The sequence below is a fragment of the Palaemon carinicauda genome, unplaced genomic scaffold (assembly GCF_036898095.1).
Source record: "Palaemon carinicauda isolate YSFRI2023 unplaced genomic scaffold, ASM3689809v2 scaffold445, whole genome shotgun sequence".
NCBI lineage: Eukaryota > Metazoa > Arthropoda > Malacostraca > Decapoda > Palaemonidae > Palaemon > Palaemon carinicauda.
This window is the reverse complement of record NW_027171701.1, coordinates 30,436-42,720: the sequence shown is the minus strand read 5'-3', so window position 1 is coordinate 42,720 and position 12,285 is coordinate 30,436.

The following is a 12,285-nucleotide window of genomic DNA, read 5'->3' as shown; positions in this document are numbered from 1 at the left end:
CCTTGAAGTCCAGTGTAACAGAGATGCCTCTTCTAAGACCTGTCTTTTTGTCCCATCAGGTTGATTTACTTGCTCATTTGCTGTATATTTCATCTAGAATATCTTGGTAAATATTACTTAATTCAGCACACATCTTGACACCATCTGTAAGCTTAGGTATCTTAACCACATATATTTCTTGACAACCTTGATGGTGGTTTACATATTTTTCATTGCTCCTTTGCTGGACAAAATTAGGTTCATTTTGTTATACTTGGATTTTTAATTCTCTTGATCATTACCAACCTCTTTCTCAGACTCAATATCAAAACATCACTTCCATAGATGATTTTCAACAATCCATTCATACTGTATTAGGGGTTGGGGCTCTAAGGACCAGAATATAGAATCACTTAATATATTCTCTACTTTATTTACTTATTTTAGGCACAATCATACAGTCTACAGTTTTAACTTTCCTTTTCCCATCTCTCTCTCTCTCTTGAGTTTTGCAACCTTTTGTATTCTTCAAACACTAATTTTATCCACTCCTAACATTCCTTTTCCCTTTGCCCTACACATTCACTAGCAGACCAACCATTCTGTTTATGCATTTGCTTATTGTAGCCTTACACATTATAGAAAAATTTTCTTGCTGCCTCGTTTTACAACACACCGCGTCCACTCTGTGAAATCCACTTGCAATAAGGCATAGTCTATTACACATTTATCTTAATATTCATTCATACTTTACCCCATTTTCTCTGCCACCAAAGCTTATACTGTACTTAATAACCACCTACATTAGGGATGGGGATCCTATTTTGTATTCAGGGCTATTTGGTTATGATTTCCTCCGAGGGCCATAGAAAATTACGAATAGTCATGGGTTAAGTGAAAGATAAGTCTTAATATTTTGAGGGCTTATTATTGTACACATCGCAAACAATAATAAGCTGAATGCGTGACTATAAAATTACAGTATTTTACTTTTGGAGGCTCAAATAATGTTGCATAAATGATTAATATAAAAACAATGCTGCTTCCTAATAATTTGCTTTTATTTTTAGCATATCTATCCAATATCTTCACATTTTTTCTGATTTAATGTTAACAAATAGAACTCGCCTTATTAATGTGGTGGCTGAAACTCCTTCTCTTTGGCGAGAAGTGTGATGTTATGTGGATGTGATCATGTTGCAACTCGCAGATGGTTTTTCAAGATTTATATCAGTGAGTCTTGAACACAATTCTTTGCTAAGGTAAGCTTTGAAAAGAATTGCTCACAAGCTCACAATGATATGTGGATCCAAATATAGATGCATATTACAGCGCATACCTCCTCAAAGATGGAAAAGTATCTGCCTTTACTGTATATATCATCCATAGACATCTATAAGCGAGAGACTGTTTTATCTAGCTTTCATATTCCAATCTGTGTTAGATCCATCAACTACAAACTTATACTCAATTTTCATAACCTTAATTGGAATCAATTGAACCTTGAATCTCCATCTTCCATAGTGTCTACTTCCTCAACTCTCCCATTGCTTTATATAAAACTTGGTTTCCAGTATTCTTCCTCAGCCTCTGTTCATTAGTTTCCTGTACCGTACGTATTATCGTGGCATTCTTTTTCAAAAACTTTCATATCATACTTTGTATTTCCTGTATTTATAACAGAAATCATTTAGTCCTTTCATCACAATTTTTCTATTTAACATGACTTCATCCTCCTCTTTAGATTAAAGAATCTACTCGTATATTTCATGCTTTACTTACAAAGACAATTTCCTTTTAACAGTCTTTAGCCCCCAGACTGCTATCTATCTTCCTAATCTATTCTGGGACTTGCCTCTTCTTTAACTAGCATCCATTGCATGTACTCCTAGATACTTAAATGAATTGACCACTTACATTCATCCCCTTGTAATTTTCTTTACTTGTTATTTCTGGTTTTCATTCTCTGCCATTATTTTTTTCTTACCTATATTCACAATATAATGCTTGTTTCTATATCATTTCATCTTATATCTTACTATATCATTTTGCACTTGTAAATAAAGTACATCATTTTCTTCTTCTTCTTCTTTGTCTACTTCTTTTCCCACTTCTGTGTGGGGCCGATGTTTCTGGTCAGCTTTCTTCATCTACCTCTGTCCCACACTTCATCACCGGTTAATCCCTTTGATCGAAGGTCATCCTTGGATTCATGGTGTTTGAACTATATTGGCAGTGGACGCACACTTTTATCTATATTGATTCTTATGAATCTAGTGATCTAATTGATTTCCTTCTATATCTGCTGTCAGCTTTTCAACACAAAATCAATTTGATCACTAGATACATAAGAATCAATATAGATAAGAGTGTATGTCCTCACCGCCAATATAGTTCAAACACCATGAATCCAATCAGCTGACTACTACTACGACAATCACCTTCACATCACTGCGATGTCACGTAAACAACTCTTTTCTTCACTGCTTATCACTATATTGCATATTTAGTTATTATACACAAATCACTTCATGTTTTTCTCACAATCTTTTTTAAATATCTATATATTAACCCTTTTTTAATAATACTGTACTGCTTCACTTAATAACCTTTCAATTATCATACTGTACTACTCTAAATTCTCTTCCTTCAAATAAAGCATTAAAATATATCCTCTAACTAATCAGTAACCACCACTGGAGATGGAGACTGAAGGTCGGATTGCTTGAAAAAATCTTTTTGAAAATTGTTGTGGATGGGTTTAATACAGATTGTAGTGTGAAGGGTGATGCATGTTTAACGAGTAACAGATCTTTGAAATTCAAGTTTATTTACAAATACATCATTTTACACTTGTACATAAACTTGAATCTCAGACCTGTTACTCGTTAAAAATGCATCACTCTTCCCACTACAATCTGTATTAAACCCATCCACGACAATTTAAAAAAAAAAAATTTTCAAGCATTCCGACCTTCAGTCTCCATCTCCCATAGTGGTTACTGATTAGTTGGAGGATTTATTTTAATGCTTTATTTGAAGGAAGAGAATTTATAGTAGTACAGTATGATAATTGAAAGGTTGATTAGTTAAAAAGTACAGTATTAATGTAAAGGGTTGATATAGGTATATAGATAAGATTGGGAGAAAAACTTGAAGTGATTTGTTTATAATAAATAAATATGCAATATAGTGAAAATTAGTGAAGAAAAGTTTACCCGACGTCTCGGTGACGTCAGGTCACATGTTGTTAGTGAAGGTGATTGTTGGAGGAGTAGTCAGCCGATTGGATTCATGGTGTTTGAACTATATTGGTGATGGACACACACTCTTATCTATATCTATTCGTTTGTATCTGGTAATGGAATTGTTTTTGTATTGACAAGCTGATATCAGATAAAGAATGAAATATTAAGAAGATAAATATATTGAAAATATTAAATTTATCAGCTACTTCCACAACTCCCATCATTACATACAACTTGACTTCTGGTATTCTCTGTCATTCCCATTCTTTACATACAAGTCATTCTGTTCTATTCGCATTACGTCAATAGGACTCGAACTTCAGAAATATACATCTATCTAATCCCTCAAAAAAGTTCTTATAAACTGCTTTCATTATATAAAAACAGTGAAGTACAACACTTCATAACAGACAAACAACTATCTATTTTTTGCATTATCCATTTGTTTTGTTTCCATGAAAACTATTTGACAGTAATTGCTCTCTTTACGTTGGTTCAACTTGCGTCGGTTCTGACTTGACGTCACTTAACCTTGTGTGTTACTCGATACAAAAATGAAATTGTCTTTAACATTGTTAATCTTGCAGTGATTTTTATATGGGAAAATAATGATTAAATGCTGTACTTTTCAATTTTCATATAATTGAAGCAGGTTGTAAGTACCTGTGTTCAGTATGTGTATGGGAAATGTATGTCACTTTATTAGTTGAAAACCACCTTAACTTGGGTCTCATGGAACACCCATTCATATTAGACACAGAACCTCTACTTTTAGTTGATAAGTTTCCTATACATTGTCAAATCATCTTGCTCAAAATCTTAGTAATTTCCATTCGATCTTTCATGCCCTTTTACACTTATTGCATATTCAAAATAACTGAAATCACTTCTTGCTCTTAAGTTTACCACCTTTGACATATTTTTCTAAACATTACCACCATTCACATACATTCCTTTTTTTCAATGTCTCATTCTCTTAAACATGCATTCTACATAACCAGCAATGTACATTCATGGTTTGTAAATCTGCAGACCACAGTGTCTGCACATCCAATAACTTTTAATTAAAAGTCCAAATACTGTACTTGTTTGTTCTGGCAGAGCCTTTTACATAATAGTATTTTATGTGACCTTTCATATATTTATTGACAATGCCCTTTCTATCCGCAACCAAGACAAACTTCTACATTCACTTTTTATGACCCATTCTATTACATGTAAAATACCTTAAAGTTCAATTTTATTTCATTTTTGTATCCTATTTTTATAACATGTAAACTTGTGTGTGTGAGTGCACGCGCGTGCGAGTGTGCGCTGTCTAACATTGTGGTACCGTAAAATGTGTATACTTTTGTACATACTGGTTTTCTCAATGATTCATCCCCATGATTTATCCATGAAATTTGTCGTAACGTTCACTGGGTTATTCATTAATGACCCTCTTTAAGTCATGTACTCTGAGACACTTATATCCTCTACTATCCATATATTCACTTCGTCTATTCCTTGCATTTGCTTAGGTTTAAAACTCATGATCTTCCGCTATTTCCAATACATCATTTTAATTCCATATTCCACTTGTCCATCTTAGTTTTGTAGGAGTTTGGTGCATGCGCATTCTTCCATGTTGTTGCAGCTACTTTTTCTTACTGCCCTCTCAACTCCATCTTCTGAATCCAGTTTCTCTCCAAGCTTAAGAGAAATGCTTTTATTTATTCTAATACGTAGGCATCTTATCTTAACAAGATGGCTTTCATCCACTAACAAATTTTTCTACATATCAGGCATCTAAAAAAATCCATTGCTTATCTGTGATTCTGTTTAATTACCCAATATCTGAACTAATCTCTCTTTTTTTCTGGTTCAATATCCAAATTGTAATAAAAAACTTTGTTCAACTTTTCACCTTTGCTTCCACATGTAGTTCTATCGTGTTATGATTTTTTTTTGCACAAACCTTGCAGTTTATTCAGAAACTCCAGGACAAGTCAGTGAATGAGTCGCTTCCTTTTTTCCACCTTCCACACTAACATTTATTACTCTGTTCTGTTTTCCGTTACCCTCTTTGCCTTATTCTCACTTATAATTGCTTTCAAACAATGAAATGCTTCTACTACAGTTTCTTTTCATGGTCGACTAAATGTGATCTGCAAATGGCAGTTCAGTACCCGCTCAGTTCATTATCTCATCCACCCCAGTGGTTTCACTTGCATCCACTTTATTCTTAGGACTTTCTGCATCCATCCATAAAGATTCTTATGAATTTCTGCATCATTCCATCCATGAAGACATAATGCACACTTATCTTGGACCATCTTTATTGTGATACATCACCCTATTCACTAATAACTTGCCTTACTGATGTAAAGAAATGCTATTCCAAATTACTTAACTTACATAATTAAGCTTTGATTGCTCTCCAACTTGCCTCTCTACAGTATAATACAATTAAAATACCAGTCAATCAATCATTTATCATTTCTATGGTGACATTTTTCTATTTCTACAAAAGCCACATGAAATTTTTATCCTTTTGACTATTTACAAAACTGTATAATAAGCTAAACTTTATCCACAAACCCACTCCTTATTCTAATTCCATGCTGTTCATTCCTTTAGCAATCCTTTTATTGCTTGATTGACTTGTTCAATCCTTTTATCAAACTAGAAATCCTCTCCTTGATTAACCACTGCTGAACATAGTTTCTGCACCCCCAATAACTTTTAAAACACTGAATACTGTGCTATTGTTTTATGGCAGAGCCTTAAACACTTGGATAGTATTTGATATGACCTTTCATACCTTCATTCACACAATTCCCTTTCTATCCACAACAAAACAAACTTTTGCATTTCCTTTTTATGACCCATTCCATTACAAGTAAAATACATTGAAGTCTACTTTGCATTAATATTTGTATCCTTTTTTATGACATGCAATCTCGTGTGTGTGCTGCATAGCATTCTTGATACTGTACAGTATATATACTTTTCTACATGTTGGTTTTCTCAACGATTCAACCCCATAGTATTTATCTAGGAACTTTGCCGTAATATTCACTGGGTTACTCATTAATGACTCTCTATAAGTCATGTACTCTGAGACATTTATATCGTCTACTATCCATATATTTACTTCGTCTGTTCCTTGCATTTGCTTAGATTTTAAACTCCTGATCTTCCACTATTTTCAATACATCATTTTAATTCCATATTCCACTGGCCAGTCTCAATTTTTAGGAGTTGGGTGCATTTTTCCATGTTGCCGCAACCACTTTTTCTTACTGCCCTCTCTACTCCAGCTTCACAGTCCAGTTTCTCTCCAAGCCAACAGTAATGCTTTCATCTCTTCTAAGACATAGCAGTCTATCTTAACAAGAGAGCTTTCATCCACTAACTAATTTTGTCTTTTGCATATCAGGCATTAAAAAGATTCATTGCATATATCTGCCCTTTTTATTATACTGTACTTGTATTTTTGATTCTCTTAATCATTACCAACCTCTTTCACACACTGTACAGTTTTATCTTTCCTTTTCCCATCTCTCTCTTGAGTTTTGCAACCATTTGTACACTTCTTCAAACACTTAATTTTATCCACTCCTGACCTTCCTTTACTCATTCTCTTACACATTCACTAGCAGACCAACCATTCTGTTTATGCATTTGCTTATTGTAGCCATACACATTCTAACAAAATGTTCTTGCTGAGCACAGTTTACAACACACCCCCTCCAGTCTGTGAAATCCACTTGCAATATGGCATAGCCTATTACACTTTTATCTGTATATTCATTCATACTTTGCCTCTTTTTCTCTGCCACCAAAGCATATACTGTACTTAGTAACCAACCTCCTACATCAGAGATGGGGATCCTATTTTGTATTCAGCGCTATTTGTTTGTGATTTCCTGCGAGGGCCATAGAAAATTATGAAGTCGTGTGTTAAGTGAAAGATGTCTTGATATTTTGAGGGCTATTGTACACATCGCAAACAATAATAAACTTTGAATGCGTAGATATAAGATTACAGTATTTTACTTTTAGAGACTCAAATAATGTTGCATAAATGATGAATATAAAAACAATGCTGCTTCCTAATAATTTGCTTTCATCTTTAGCATATCTATCCAATATCTTCACATTTTTTCTGATTTAATGTTAACAAATAGAACTTGCCTGATTAATGTGGTGGCTGAAACTCTTTCTCTTTGGCGAGAAGTGTGATGTTATGTGGATGTGATCATGTTACAACTCGCAGATGGTTTTTCAAGATTTGTATCTGTGAGTCTTGAATAAAAAACAATTCTTGGCTAAGGTAAGCTTTGAAAAGAATTTATCACAACAATATGTGGATCCAAATATAGATGCATATTACATTGCATACCTCCTCAAAGATGGAAAAGTTTCTGCCTTTACTGTATATATCATCCATAGAAGTCTATAAGCAAGAGACTGTATTATCTAGCTTCCATATTGCAATCTGTGTTAGATCCATCTACTACAAACATATACTCAATTTTCATAACCTTATTTGGAATCAATTGAACCTTATATCTCCATCCCTCCATAGTGTCTTTATTTCCATAACTCTCTCATCGCTTTACATACAACTTGGTTTTTAGTATGCTCGCTCAGCCTCTGTTTATTAGTTTCCTGTATCGTATATATTATCGTGGCATTCTTTTTCAAAAAATTTCATATCTATCTTTGTATTTCCTGTATTAAAACAGCAATCATTGTTCTATTCTCATTATGGGAATATAACTTGGAACTTTTTAACAGACACAGACAACCATCTAATTTCTCAAAATAAGTACCTATAACTTGCTTTCATTATATAAAAACTAAAGTACAGCACTTCATAAGAGACAAAACTATATGAACATCATCTCTTACAACTATTGACGCAAACAGCCTCGGTTAGATTTCTCCAATTGTCTCTATCTTGAGCTTTTAATTCAATACGTCTCCATTCATCATCATTTACTTTATGCTTCATAGTCCTCAGCCATGTATTTTTGGGTCTTCTAACTCTTCTAGTGCCTTGTGGAGCCAAGTTAAACACTTGGCGAAGTAATCTCTCTTGGAGTGCGAAGAGCATGACCAGACCATCGTCATCTACCCCTCCCTCTTCATGATCTTATGTACATATGGTGATTGAGTAATATGTTTCATTTCTAATCCTGTCCTGCCATTTAACTTCCAATATCCTACTGAGGACTTTATTCTCAAATTACCTTAATTTGTTGGAGATTGTTTCATTGTCATGATATGACTCATGTCCATACAGTAACACTGATCTCATTAAACTGATATATAGTCTGATTTTTTTTATGTAATTTCAGGCGATTTGATTTCAAAATTTTACTTAACCTAACCTAAACCTCAAAAACCTATTGTAGGAATTTTTTTCCATTTGTTTTGCTTCCTTCAAAAGCATTTCTCTACTATAAAGCCATCCTTTATGTTGGTTTGACTTGGCGTCAGTTCTGACTTTACATCTCACAACCTTGGGTATTACTCTAAATTCAAAAGTGAAATTGTTGTTAACATAATTAACCTTATGCTGGTTACTGTGTTGAAATAATGATAATGCTGTACAATACTTGACAGTTTTTATATAACGTAAGCCGGTTGTAATTTATATAATGAAAGCAGGTTGTAGGTACTTTCTTTAGAAATTAGATGGTTGTCTGTGTCTGTTAAAAAGTTCCAAGTTATATTCCCGTAATGAGAATAGAACACAATAATTTCTATGTTATAAATACAAGAAATACTAAGTATGATATGAAAGTTTTTTGAAAAAGAATGCCACGATTATACATACAATACAGGAAACTAATGAACAGAGGCTGAGGTTGTATGTAAAGCGATGGGAGAGTTATGGAAACAAACACTACGAAGGATGGAAATAGTTATGAAAATTGAGGATATGTTTTTAGTAGATGGATCTAACACAGATTGGAATATGAAAGCTAGATAAAACAGTCCCTTGCTTATAGATGTCTATGGATGATATATACAGTAAAGGCAGATACTTTTCCATCTTTGAGGAGGTATGCGCTGTAATGTGCATCTATATTTCGATCCACATATTGTTGTGAGCAATTATTTTCAAAGCTTACCTTACCCAAGAATCACCGATACAAATCTTGAATACCAGCTGCAAGTTGCAACGTGATCAGATCCACCTAACATCTCATGCCTCGCCAAAGAATAGGAGTTTCAGCCACCACATTAATCAGGCGAGTTCTATTTGTTAACATTCTCTGGGCATTGAATCAGAAAAAAATGTGAAGATATTTGATAGATATGGTAAAAATACAAGAAAATTATTATGAGGAAGCGTTGTTTTCATATTTATCATTTATGCGACATTATTTGAGACTCCAAAAGTAAAATACTGTAATCTTATATTCACGGATTCAAAGTTTATTATTGTTTGCGATGTGTACAATAATAAGCCCTCAAAATATTAAGACCCGTCTTTCATGTAACCCACGACTTCATAATTTTCTATGGCCCTCGGGGAAAATCATAACCAAATAGCCCTGATTACAAAATAGGTTCCCCATCCCTGATGTAGGTGGTTACTAAGTACAGTATAAGCTTTGGTGGGAGAGAAAAAGAGGGCAAAGTATGAATGAATATACAGATAAAAGTGTAATAGGCTATGCCATTTTGCAAGTGGATTTCATAGACTAGAGGGGGTGTGTTGTAAACTGTGCTCAGCAAGAACATTTTTCTATAATAAGGAAAATTGAACACATTTTGGTAGGGGTGGTGTTGTGGTTTGCTATGGCTTATATTTCACACTAACATGTGCAGGTCTCACGTTCAATCATCGCCACAGTCCAGACATTTTCATATGTTCATATCTATCATTGGATCATTTTAAACATACAATTGTGCCACTCACATATGATACCTGCACATCTTAGTGTGAAATATAAGCCATAGCAAACCATAATACCACCTCTACCAAAATGCGTTCAATTTTCCTCAGTACAGCAGCCTGTGTTTCTGCACTACTTGGACATAATATAATAGGATCCTGGGGACAGAAAACTACTTTCATGTTCCTGCTACTTTTCTGTACTGCCTTCTCGCTTCCTGCCTTGAAGTCCAGTGTAACAGAGATGCCTCTTCTAAGACCTGTCTTTTTGTCCCATCGGGTTGATTTACTTGCTCATTTGCTGTATATTTCATCTAGAATCTCTTGGTAAATATTACTTGATTCAGCACACATCTTGACACCATCTGTAAGATTAGGTATCTTAACCACAAATATTTCTTGACAACTTTGATGGTTTACATATTTTTCATTGCTCCTTTTCTGGACAAAATTAGGTTTATTTTGTTATACTTGGATTTTAAATTCTCTTAATCATTACCAACCTCTTTCTCTTTTTCAGATTCAATATCAAAACATCACTAACATGGATGATTTTCAACAATCCATTCATACTGTATTAGGGGTTGGGGCTCTAAGGACCAGAATCTAGAATCACTTAATATATTCTGTACTTTATTTACTTATTTTAGGTACAATCATACAGTCTACAGTTTTAACTTAACTTTTCCCATCTCTCTCTCTTGAGTTTTGCAACCTTTTGTATTCTTCAAACACTAATTTTATCCACTCCTAACATTCCTTTTCCCTTTGCCCTACACATTCACTAGCAGACCAACCATTCTGTTTATGCATTTTCTTATTGTAGCCTTACACATAATAGAAAAATGTTCTCGCTGAGCACAGTTTACAACACACCCCCTCCAGTCTGTGAAATCCACTTGCAATATGGAATAGTCTATAACACATTTATCTTAATATTCATTCATACTTTGCCCCATTTTCTCTGCCACCAAGGCATATACTGTACTTAGTAACCAACCTCCGACATCAGAGATGGGGATCCTATTTTGTATTTAGCGCTATTTGTTTATGATTTCCTGCGAGGGCCATAGAAAATTACGAATAGTCATGGGTTAAGTGAAAGATAAGTCTTAATATTTTGAGGGCTTCTTATTGTACACATCGCAAACAATAATAAACTTTGAATGCGTGAATATAAAATTACAGTATTTTACTTTTGGAGTCTCAAATAATGTTGCATAAATGATAAATATGAAAACAACGGTGCTTCCTAATAATTTGGTTTTATTTTTAGCATATCTATCAAATATCTTCACATTTTTTTCTGATTTAATGCCCTAAGAATGTTAAATAGAACTCGCCCGATTAATGGGATGTCTGAAACTTCTCTTTGGCAAGGCGTGTAATGTTAGGTGGTATTTATAAGGTAGCAACTTGCAGCCGGTTTTTCAAGATTTATATCAGTGAATCTTGAACACAATTCTTTGCTAAGGTAAGCTTTGAAAAGAATTACTCACTACAATATGTGGATCCAAATATAGATGCATATTTCAGAGCATACCTACTCATAGATGGAAAAGTATCTGCCTTTACTGTATATATCATCCATAGAAGTCTATAAGTGAGAGACTTTTATCTAGCTTTCATATTCCAATCTTTGTTAGATCCATCTACTACAAACATATACTCAATTTTCATAACCTTAATTGGAATCAATTGAACCTTGAATCTCCATCTTTCTTAGTGTCTACTTCCACAACTCTTCCATTGCTTTATATAAAACTTGGTTTTCAGTATTCTTCCTCAGCCTTTGTTCATTAGTTTCCTGTACCGAATGTATTATCGTGGCATTCTTTTTCAAAAACTTTCATGTCATACTTTATGTTTCCTGTATTTATAACAGAAATCACTCTGATCTATTCTCACAGACAACCATCTAATTTCTCGAAAAAGTACCTATAACCTGCTTTCATTATATAAAAACTGTGAAATACAACACTTCATAAAACGCAACGATATCGTTATCATCTCTTACGCCTATTGACGCAAAGGGCCTCGGTTAGATTTCGCCAGTCTTCTCTATCTTGGGCTTTTAATTCAATACTTCTCCATTTGCCATATCCTACTCCACGCTTCATAGTCCTCAGCCATGTATTTCTGGGTCTTCTAACTCTTCTA